A 12,890-nucleotide genomic window follows, 5' to 3' on the forward strand; every position below is an offset into this window, starting at 1 on the left:
ATACATAAAACATCTCATGATCTTTGACTCAGAACACACCTCACACAGAGAACACCTATTAAGTGCCATTCAGAGGCACGGCTTACATTCTAGGGAGAAGCATGTCTGCAAGAAGGAACTTGGGGCCATTTTAGAATTCTGTTTGTCACAACTGGCAAAAGAACAAGTAATACAAATATGCATCAATATATGAAAATGTATATCAGAAAGTAAATACAACATTTTTATCTTTATGAAATAGATGAATTAAAAATTGATACCATAGTATTGGGCAGAATGCAGAGAACCGATCATTTCTACATACTTCCTACATGCTGTCCTTGTCAGGTTATTCAGGTTATATGGCTATACTCGTTTTGAAGGACATCTTGTAACTTAATTCTTGTCTTTCATATTCTCTTAGTTTGCTTTTCTACTCCCAGAAGGAATTATCTTAGAAGCTGCCCCCAATTTAAAAATAGGGCTTTTCCTTTTTGTTGTAATCACAAAATGGTTTGCAGTGATGCTAAGTGTATAATACTGTAGATCGGAATTATCATTATGTAGACTCTGGGCATATTGAAGTATTTAGAGACATGCTCTTTTCAAAGTCAGATGAAATGTTTGGGATGACCTCATAAGTTTTCAGCATTCTGATATTAAGAGTTCCTTGGGTATGAGTATTTCATCTCACACACATAGCAATCACTGCACAATTTCTAAGAAATCCTCCTAGTCTGCAGCGGTGTGAGATGTGTGTGAAGACAATTGAATGAAGAGGTTGTGATGATTTTTCTGCTATATAGAAGCACTGTAAGGCTTAGAAGGAACTCTGGACTGCAATGGTACTTTACATTTAGCAGCAGTGTAGAGAAAGAAAGTAGAGGATCAGGAAACAGGATACTTATATTCTAGCTTTCTTGATTAACCTGCCATTACACCTTATTTATTATTTTTTCTGTATGTGAACCTCATCTCCCTATACTTAGCACTGAGAAGTTTGAACTATATCGACTCTTTGTCACTGTAACTGCATGTTCAAAATATACAAGGAGCTCTGAGAAATGACGACATTTAGACTTTATCTATGAGAATATCAATATGGCTCTTTGGGGGATAGGGACAAGGGGACTGGTATTTTTGTGAAAGTTGACTAGCCTTATCTTAGGAAATTGTCTCTCATTTCTATGGGATGTTTCAATTCTGATATTTGAGGCCCTATTATTCATTGTTTGAAAGATGAAATTCTGACATTGAGCTTATTTTTTTTAGTGGTTATGACAGGTCTTTCTCAAAATTGGACGTTCAAGGTGTATGTGGATCATGGGGCTCACAGAGAATGTGGTAGAGCCAGCTAACAAGGACTGGTGGGAGAGAAAGCTCTGGATAGGATGAGATTGATGTTCACCTCTTCTCTCTCATGGATGGTAAGCACTTTATGTGCCTATCAATAACTCCTGTGATGCTGAACATGGGACGCTTTGGCCATCTTTGATCTTGTCTTTTCCTTAGGTTAGATGAAATGAGTTTAAATCCTGTTCCTCTTCACTCAACAATGGCAGTATTCAACTAATTTTCAAAAGTCAAGGAAAACAAATGATAAAAAATAAGAGAGGTTGTAGTATTTATAGAGAATATAGATTTCAATTTAAATTTAGGTGATGCATGGCCTAGCTGAATTACAGCTTATAAGATACTGGGCCCCAGTTCTTATCTGTTGCCTTAAAATTGGAATTAGATTTTGTTACAGCACACAATATCCAGAATTTTGCCCATAGTGAATTTAAACAAGGTATTGCGCCCAGTGTTCAGTTATTTGCTCTAATTACAAGGCAGTCTCCCTTGTCTAAAGTTTATGTTACCCCTTGGCTCCTGTTGCTACCTAGATCCCAAGACTATTCCCTTGCTATGGAGAGATTTCTCTCCTCACTGATTTATCTCCTACTACCCTTCTTTAAGGAAGCCTTAAAGACTCCATTTTCTAAGAATCTGACTTTGTCTTGTGGTCAGACTTTTTAGGGAGTCTTATTAACATTGATTTCCTTGGATTAAGACTCTGCTATCTCTCTTTACAACTTCGCAACCTATTGATCACAGCAGATGAACCTTGTCTTTCTAAGCTTGTAACCAAGGCAGTTTTGCATGGAAAGCCCCAAATACTTATTTGGATCATCCAGAGAAAAATTTGTCTTGTCTAGAGTGGTTCTCAGTATTGAGAAAAAGAATGAAGAAAAGCAAGGGAAAAAGTAAATATATAGAAATACCAAAAGTCAAAGCTAGAAATATGTATTTTGCCAGCAAATTCTGAAAATGAGCACAGGCCAGTGTATTAGTTTATTTTTCAGTATTATAAAAAATGCCTGAACATGGGTAATTAAAAATAGAAGCATGCCAACAGGTTAAAGTGTTTACTGTGAAACCCGATGACTAGTGTTCCATCCCTGGAACCCAAGTAAAGAATGAAAAGAAAGAACCAGCTCCTCAAAGTTGTTCTGTTTAATTTGTTCACCATGGCATACACAAGGCCACATATACACAATAATAATAATAACAAAGAGAAAAGGGGGTTTAGTTCCATTTTGGAGGCTGGAAATCCAGACATCCAGACCTCCATTAGCTTATCATGGCATCAGAATGGTAGGAGCATATGTAAAATTAACCATTTTACCATACATCACTAGTAGCAAGGTGATAATTTAGAAACTAGGCAAAGATTTTTATAGATGCTTGTTCTTTTTTAAACTAACTTATTTTTTAAAAACAATATTTTCTCATTTTACATACTAATCCCAGTTCCCTCTCCCTCTCCTCCCACTTCCCCCACCATGTTCTACCAACCCCACCCCATCCCCTCCTCAGAGAAGTTAAGTCTTCCCATGGGGAGTCAACAAAGTCTAGCATGTCAGTTTGTGGCAGGACCAAGGCCATCCCCACTATATTTAGGCTGAGCAAAGTATCCCTCCAAAGAGAATGGACTCCAAAAAAGCCAGTTCAAGCACTAGGGATAACTACTGGTCCTAGTGCCAGTGGCCCCACAGACTGTCCCAGGCACAACAGTAACCCACATTCAGAGGGCCTAGTTTGGTCATCCTAGAACCTTCATCCAGCAACTGATGAAAGCAGATATAGAGAACCACAGCGGAGCATTGGGCCAAGCTCTCAAAGTCAGCTGAAGAGAGGGAGAAGCCACAATATGAGCAAAAGGGTCAAGACCATGATGGGGATACTCACTAAAACAGCTGACCTGAGCTATTTGGAGCTCACTGATTCTGGAATGACAGCCGGGGAACCAGCACAGATGTTTGTTCTTAGATGAACTACCTCAGTGGCCTGAGAGCAATTCCTTAATCCTTTCTAAGGTTATGTTCCCACTAAATATTTCCCACTAGACGTCACCTCCTGACACTGTCATCTCAGACACCAGGAAATCAACACATAGGCCTCTGTGGGAGGAAAGTCCCCAGTCAAATCATAGACAAGAGGCAAAAGCAAATATCAAAAGTTAGGCTGTCTGTAAGAAAGAAAAAAACAGGACTGAAACGAAAGAACAAAAGAATTACCTTGAAAGAAATTCAAGAGGCACATAGGACTCACTTTATTGGCTGCTTTGTGAATGAATTGGCCTTGTTTTTATTTTGTTTTTTTCTTGGCTGAATGATGTTATTTTTAAAGTACAGCATCTCAACTGATTAGTATTAAAGTCTCTTCACATTTTTAACCCTGCGTCACAGCTGGGAAGCTGTTGCCTCTCATTTCTGAAGCCGCTGCCACGTATTTCCAGGAATGGTTCTGAAGAGTCTTATTTCTCCTATGATACGTAGATCCTCTGACACTACAGCCTTAGAAGCCTATCATCATAGACATACTTGAAATTTTAGCTTCCCAGCAATAAAATAAACCGATATCAACATTGTAAAGAGGAACCGATTTCCCTCTAACTGGGGGTAGAAGACAATAGGTGAGTCAGAGAGCAGTGATGGCAGATGTTGGCCTTAGATTTCCTAGAATAGGGTGTCCATACAGTATCCAAAGAGGGCTGAAATTGGATTTAGCAGGATGGAAAGGCAATGTTATTCTCTCTTATAGCATCTTTCTTTCTTTCTTTCTTTCTTTCTTTCTTTCTTTCTTTCTTTCTTTCTTTCTTTCTTTTTTTTGGTTTTTGTTTTTTCCTGAGACAGGGTTTTTCTGTGTAGCCCCCAGTGCCCTTGAACTCACTCTGTAGACCAGGCTGTTCTGGAACTCAGAGATCTGCCTGCTTTGCCTTCCAAGTACTGGGATTAAAGGAGTGTGCTACCACTGCCCGGCAGCAGAATGTGTTTTAAGAGCATGAGATTTAAAATTAGGCAAGTAACTTCATATCTCAGATCCTGTTTTATTATATGAAAAATGGATATTTGAATAAGACTCAGATTCTAGGATTGTTGTCAAGTCCACTGACGTAATATACACGCAGTGCCTGGCAAAGTGCGTGGTTTAGTTAAGTAAATGGAACTTATTATTAATGTTGTTCGTAGTTGGAGTCTCCTGTGATTCCTAGATCTCAGTGCCTTCAACGTAAGACTCCAGATGATAAAGTCCAGACTGCCTGTCTATGGGAGGAGATGAAGCAAAGATAAAAGCACTTCACCAGCTCTGATGGTCTGCCGTAGCTCCACTTTAAGCAGACAGAGTCAGATTGCTGAGATAAGTCAACATTCTTCCATCTGTTTCCACAAAGAACCGATATACAAAGAATTTTCTTCTCCATGTCTTTCTGTGGAAAACAACATCCGAGCATGTCTGAATGCGGCTCTAAGCAGGCGATGTTAATCAATTGAGAAAGTTACAGATAAATCTCTCATCTACTGAAGAATAAAAATGTGTTTGGAGGAACTGAGCAAAATTTTGCATGCAAGTATGGCCAGCACATGCCTGAAAAAATATGAAGTTATGATCTTTTTCTTCTTTGTCTCCTTTGATTCTATAAAAGATATACATAGTATCAGTTTATCCAGCTTGGAAGATGACATCTTTCTTTAGGGAGCCTCTGGCTTCATGCCTAATTGCTTAATTTTCTGCAAAAACACTTCCTGAAATCGTTCTTTTATGCAGAGAGTTAAGTCCATCATTCCCATCAAAATCAGTAGTCAATTTAGCAAAAATATGGTTACAGAATTACAAAATCATAAGGTATTAGCCAAGGAAGCATTCTTATTCTAAAATGTTAGAAACTTATCTCCTACTTAGGTAGATGGACCAGGGTGACATTTCAACATTTTTACTGATTGACTTCCTGAAGAAGCAATTGTGTGCTTACAATTTGGAAGATATATAAGAAGCTAAGTATATCTGAGTAGCAAAATAGTCCCTCCTACATCAAGTCTATAGTCTGGTATGAAGAGAGATAATAGATTAGCAAAGAAATCAATAAATGAAACATATGAACAGCATTTGAAGTGCTCTGCAAATAAACATATTGATGTATAGAATAATAATAAAAGAATAAGAAAAATGATTAAGATTGTTTATAGATGATGTATGCCAGAAACTGTCAGAAATAGCTTGGTTTGTTTTTATTCTGCCGAGTTAATTAGATTGCTTGCACGAGCATGGGTGGCTATGGCTATTTATCGAAGCATGAACAACTTAGCAATGGCTTAAGAAAATGACACCTTCCTCCCTAGTAACCACTAATTATCAGTGGTCCTTCAGGGACCATTGGTACCTCTTGAGAAACCGCCCCCTCCCCCATCTCTTGTTGGACACCAATCATTTTTAGGTTTTCTGAAGAGCTGTAGTGAAATTATAAATGTAACAGCCATGCCATATCTCCAGGAAATTTTTTCGTAGTAAATGTATCTATCCTTTACTATGAACATTCTTCCCATTCTTATTCTGTGATATTCCATGAACCTTGAAATATATATATCTTGCTGGGGTCAAGCTCTCAACCCGTCACTTTGACCAATTATGAGTATCTGAATTAATTGGTGTCCACTGCAAAAAGAAGCTTCTCTGACCAAGATTAGAACAGCACTAATATGTTGATAGAAACAGATATTTAGGAGTCAGTTTGACACTCTATCTACTTAGTAAAAAAATGAAACAAAACACCAGTAGGTTCCCTTCTAGAGCCAAAAACCTCCTAGCTGCAGGCAGGATATTGGTCAAATTTCAATGCTAGGCATATATTTCATATCAATGAGCAGGCATCAAGCCCAAACAAAAAGTGTTTGATTATTCCAATGAAAGTCATGCCACTATTAAACTAGTGGACATTTCTTGTCTGGTGAGATGATTGTACCATACAGGATCCACAACTGGATAAGATTATTGATGACTCCCCACCTCCCCAGAAGTCTGCATAGGACACCTTTTGGCTCGGTGAAAGCTGGCGAGTAGAAAAGTTTTCAGGACAGTTCCAGCTTTATTTCTCCATGTTCTGCAGCCAAACTATGTGATGTATTGAACACTGAGGCCTTACTACCTAGTTATGGTAGGCAACCAAGAACTGATAAGTCTGTGTTATAAGGGAAGGCCTGGAGTCTCTCTGGCCATTCTAGGGAAGGTACCCAATGCCTGGCACTGCCATTTTTGGTTAGTACCTCAGGCCTTCTGGGAGGAACATTGTCCACCATTCAGGATACCTCCTTTTAAGCTATTTTTAAAATTGCATTTTTAATAATCTTATAAATATTAGACTTCTTTATGAATACTTAATACATTCTTAGCTTTTTTGAGCTACCTCCCATCCTCTCTCTAACTGCAGCTCAATTTTTACATACCAAATATTCTCCTTCTCTATTTTCACATCACATGGATTCTACAAAATATCCCCCTTTAAGGCCTAAATTTTCTTTTCTTCTAGTGGCTTCTTTCTAAATTTTGGGCTTTTACAGGAACTCTGTGTTAACAAACTAATCTGAGAGTTTGAAACTATCATCCGCTTATGAGAAAAGTCATGTGAATTTTTCTTTGTGGGCTTTTGTTACCTCTCTGTGTGTACTATTTTTCTGCTCTATGAACTTTATTGATTATGGCTGAATAAAATTATGTTGTATATGTACCACAATTTCATTACCCATTAATTTCATCAGTGAATGGATATCTATCCCTGTTCCATTTCCAGGCTGTTGTGATGAACATGAGTATACACATATCTTTGTAAAAGACAGAGGTTTTTTTTTTTTTTTGGTTTTTCGAGACAGGGTTTCTCTGTGGCTTTGGAGCCTGTCCTGGAACTCGCTCTGTAGACCAGGCTGGTCTCGAACTCAAAGACAGAGTTTTTCAGATGTCCAGGAGGGATATAACTAGGTTATATAGAGGATATGTTTTTAGCATTTTGAGAGCCATCCACAATGATTTCTATAGTGACTGTATCAGTTTTTACTCCCACCATCAATAGGTAAAGATTCCCCTTTCCTTATATCATTTCCAGCATTGATTAATATAATTTGTTTTCTTGACTATGGTCATTCTAGCTGGAGTGATATGAAATTTCCGAGTAGTTTTGAATTGCATTTCCCTGATGGCTAAATATATTGAACATTTTAAACAGTGTTTATTATTTGTATGTCTTCTTTTATGAACTCCTTGTTCAGTTTCCTAAAGTTGTTGGTTTTCTTGGTGTTTAGATTTTTAACTCCTTGTATATTCTAGATATTAATCCTTGGTCATACATACAACTGATGACTGTGGTCTCCCATTCTGTTGGCTGCTCTTCACTTTATTGCCCATTTCCTTTTTTTAAAAAAAATATGTACTCTCATCTGTCAATTTCCTTGTTTCCCAAGGAACCAGAGTCCTTAAATTCTTTTCCTAATCCTACATCCACTAGTGTATTCTTTACTTTTTCCTCTACTCATTTTATAGTCTCAGATGACATTGTTAATCTATTTGTGGTGAGAAATAAGGGTCTAGTTTCATTTTCTACATTTAGTTTATCCCAACAGGTTTTTGAAAATGCTATTTGTCCAAGGGTGTATTTTTAGAGTCTTTTAAAAACAAAGTAAAACAACAAAAAACATGTGGCCATAGTTTTATAAGCTTTTATCTGGCTTCTCCATTATATTCATCTGAACTATATGTCTGACTTTGTGCTAGTACCATACTGTTTTTATCAATAGAGCTTTGTAAAGTAGCCTGAAATAAGGCATAATGATATGTCCAGCATCATTCTTTTATTGTTTTTAGTATTTGATGCTTTTGTATTCCCATTCAACTTTAAAGGTTTTATATATATTGCACAGGAAAAGACGCATAGAAACAACTTTTTGTCAGATGGTCACTTTACATTAGTCTTATGAATCTATGAGTATTGGAAGTATTTCCATTTTCTAATGTTTTCTTCAGTTTATTTTTTGATGTTTTAAAGTTTTTATTGTAGAGATCTTGTATTTTCTTGATTAGGTTTATTCTAAGGTATTTTATTTTTAACAATATTGTGATTAAGATTATTTCTCTGATTTCCTTCTGAGTGTGTTTGCTTTTGGTACATGGGAATGGTATTTCGTTTTAATATCTATTAGAGAGATTCATTGATAATTTTTGTCTTTATCTGACTTTGTTATTAGGATGTTAGTGGCTTCACAAAAATCATTTGGAATAATTCCTTTATTTCCTGTTTTATGAAATAATTTAAGAAGGATTAGTGTTAGTTATTCTTAGAAGGATTGATAGAATTCTATAGTGAATTACATATATATATGGATTGTTATTAGTTGGGAGATTTATTTTTTGTACTGTGTTAATCTTAATACTTTTTATAGATCTGTTTAACTTATTTATATTACATTAGTTTCACCTTGGCAGGTTGGATGCATGGAGAAATTTCTTAGATTTTTCCAATTTGGTTGAATATACATTCTTTTTTATTTAAAAGTTGTTTTTCATTTTACATATCAGCCACAGCTTCCTCTCCTTCTTCCCTCCTCCCACGTCCTCCACTTTCCCCTCACCCAACCCCCCATCTACTTCTCAGAAAGAGTAAAACCTCCCATGTGGAGTCAACAAAGTCTGGAATATCAAGTTGAGGCAGGACCAACTCCTCACCTTTACTGAGCAAGGTATTCTTCCATAGGGAATAGACACTAGGAGCATAAACACTGAGAACAATAGTTAATAAATGGGACCGCCTGAAGCTGAGAAGATTCTGTAAGGCAAAGGACATGGTCAATAATACAAAATGGCAGCCCACAGAATGGGAAAGATCTTCACCAACCCACATCTGACAGGTGGCTGATCTCCAAAATATAAAAAGAATTAAAAAACTAGATATCAAAATATGAAATAATCCAATTAAATATGGGTTATAGATCTAAACAGAGAGTTCTCAACAGAAGAAAGTCAAATGGCTGAAAAACAGTGAAGGATTTGCTCAGTCATCAGGGATACGCAAATCAAAACAACTGTGAGAGACCACCTTATACCTATCAGAATGGCTAAGGTCAAAAACACTGATGACAGGTTATATTGGAGAAGATGTGGAGTAAGGGGAACACCCCTCCATTGCTTGTGTGAGTGCAAAATTGTACAGTCACTTTGGAAATCAGTGTGGCAGTTCCTCAGAAAATTGGGAATCAATCTACCTCAAGACTCAGAAATACCACTCTTGGGCATATATCCAAAGAATGCTCAATAATACTACAAGGACATTTGTTCAATTATGTTCATAGCAGCATTATTTGTAATAGCGAGAACTGAAAATAACCTAGTTGTCCTCAACTGAAGAACTGATAAAGAAATTGAGGTACATTTATACAATGGGGTATTACTCAGAAAAAAAAAGTTTCATGAAATTTGCAGGCAAATGGATGGAACTAGAAAAAAACATCCTGAGTGAGAAAACCAGACATAGAAAGACAAACACGATATGTACTCACTCAAGAGTATACATTCCTTTTTTAATTTTATTTTTCGAGACAGGGTTTCTCTGTGTAACAGTCCTAGCTATCTTGGAACTAGCTCTTGTAGACCAGGCTGGCCTCAAACTCACTGAGATCCACCTGCCTCTGCCTCCTGAGTGCTGGGATTAAAGGCATGTACTACATGAGTATACATTCTTAAGATGTGCCTTCATAATGTTGTAAATTTCATCATTATGTGTTTTAATGTCTACCTTCTCATCTCTGATTTCACTAATTTGCATTTCTCTGTATTGTTTTGGGTTGACTAAATTAAGGGTTTCCCAATCTAGTTTGTCTTTTCAAAGAATCATATTTTCAATTCATTGATTTTTGTATGTTTATTTCATTTTTATTCTATTTATTTCTTCCCTAGACTTAATTATTACCATCTAGTATTTTGGGTTTGGTTGGCGCTTGTTATTTCAATGTTGAAAAATGCTTCAGTATGTTATTTACTTAAGATTTATCTGATATTTAATGTAGGTAATCAAACCTATAAACTTCCACTTTAGTACTGTTTTATTATAACCAATTTTAGAAACCTTTTGATTTTCTTTTTATTTCTTCATTGATACCTCCATCGTTTGATAGTTCACTATTTCATCTCCACAAATTTGTATATTTTCTGACATTTATCTTGCTGTTGATTTGTAGCTTTATGGCACTGTATCACAGTGAACATTTCTTTGTATCTTATTATGTGACCCGTTTCAAGCAAATGCAATGGGTTTATGAAAAGTATGTGTACTCTGTAGAGTTTGGATAGAATGTTCTGTAAATTTTTGTTGACTCTATTTGATCTATGATGTCAATTGGTTTCAGTGTTTCTGTGTTAATTTTTGGATATGCCAGTATTCTGTATGTGTGTGTTTTAGAATGGCCCTCTACTCTTAACTCATTGTTCCTTTTTTCAGTTGGAAGTGATCCTCTATCCTCTGCGGACTAGATTTTGCTTGAAGGTTATTTTATTAGAAATTAGAATAGAAATGACTACTTGTTCACTGATGTTTTTCATTTGTTTACCTTATTCTATTTTTTCACTATATAGTAGTTTCTATTTTTGATATTTAAATGTTTCTTTTTTATTGAAAAATTTTTATATATTTTGTTCATTTCTTTCACTTCCCCATTCCTCCCTGTTCCTCCCAATCTAATTAACGATCCAACCTTATGTTTTCCTTTTCTCTTTCTTTCAACAAACAAAACACACACGAAACAAAAATAAAAAAACAAAAGAAACATAAAATCTCTTAATAAAACATAACAAAAATAAAAGAAAAACAACAAGGTACAAACTCCAAAACAAAGCACAATGAAACACAAAATCCACAAAAATACATTGGGTTTGTTTTGTTTGGAGAATCATTTTATTGCTATGTCCCTTTACCTAATAGTAGTAAGTTTTTACCCAGGTCTATGACCCATCTAGTCTTAGATTCTTGGTCACTTTAACAGTTTTAGGTATGGGGTCTATCGCATGGAGTGGGCCTTAAGTTCAATTAAAATCTTCGGTTATTCCTGTCATTATTGCACCTGAATATCTTGCAGAAAGATCATTGTTGTGAGTTGCAGGGTTTGTAGCTAAGTGATATTAATGATCACCTTTCTCCTCCAGTAGTCTGCAGAGCGCATTCCACTACCTAGAATACAGTCAGGAGGGGTAAAGCTTGTAGTTAGGCACTTATTCAATTCTTTGTATTTGATGATGTAAGTAAGTGTTGTCTTCAGCAATAAGACCCTACTGTTAGATTGTGGGAAGAGTAACCAACAGCCTTGGCAATAGCTCATGGGCTTTCCATGGGTCCCTTTTGGCAACAACTGAACAAGATGCCACCCATTCCTGGCATTGGAGGCTTTACTTGGTGGTACAAGATGTCAAGTTGGGGTATTATCTTATTATCTCCTCAATTATTTGGTGACTTCACTTAGATTCCTTTCATATATATATATATATGTATATATATATATGTGTGTGTCTACTTATATGTATATTGAGAAGCTTCTACAGTAGTAAATTTCCATGTGGCTTTTCAAATGACCTTTAGTGTTAATTGTCCCTATCTATATGCCTTCCTTTACTTTCTCTCCCATCTTTACCTTATTTAATCCTTTTATTTTAGATTCACATAAAAATATGTTCTATTTATTTCAGATTATAGCATACATATTAAAAGTTTAGAAGCTAACATCCACATAGAAGAGAAAAATACAATATCTTTTGTCTTTTGGGGTCAGGGTAACCTTGCTCAGTACTATGTTTTTTCTTGCTCTGTCCATTTATCTGATAATTTCATTTTTAATAACTGGATAATATCCCATTGCATAAATGTACCACATTTTTATTACCTGCCTATCAGTTGATGGACAAGAAAGTCCTTTCCAATTTCTGGCTCTTATGAATACTGGTAGCAATGAACATGGAGAAGCAAGTATCTTTGCAGTAAGGTATATAGACTTTGGGGTATATGCATAAGAGTGAGATAGATGGATCTTGTGATGGATCAGTTTCCAGCTTCCTGAAGAACTGTCACACTGATTTCCATAGTGGCTCTGTAAGTTTGCATTCCCACTAGTACTGTATAGGTGTTCTCCTTACTCCACATCTTTGCCAGCATGAGCTATAATTTCCTTTATGTATCTTGGTCATTCTGTCTTATGTAGTTTTGATTTGCATTTCCCTGATGAAGTTAAAAATGTTGAACACTGCTTTAAGTGCTTCTCAGCCATTTGAGTTTTCTCTTTGGAAAACTCTCTGTTTAGTTCTGTACTCCATTTTAAAATTTGGTTATTGGTTTTCTTAGTGTTCAGGCTTTTTATTATTACTTTACATATTTTAGATACTAGGCCCCTATTAGATATAAAATTGGTAATTAAATGTTTCCATTCTCTAGGCCCTTGCTTTGCCTGAACGATGGTATCCTTTTTGCATCAAAAGCTCTTTGGCTTCATGAGTTCCCATTAGCTGTATTCTTTTTTTTTTAATTTTTTTTTAATATTTTTTTTATTAAGAAAGAAAAAAAAAATTTT

The sequence above is a fragment of the Microtus ochrogaster genome, chromosome X (genome assembly GCF_000317375.1).
Source record: "Microtus ochrogaster isolate Prairie Vole_2 chromosome X, MicOch1.0, whole genome shotgun sequence".
NCBI lineage: Eukaryota > Metazoa > Chordata > Mammalia > Rodentia > Cricetidae > Microtus > Microtus ochrogaster.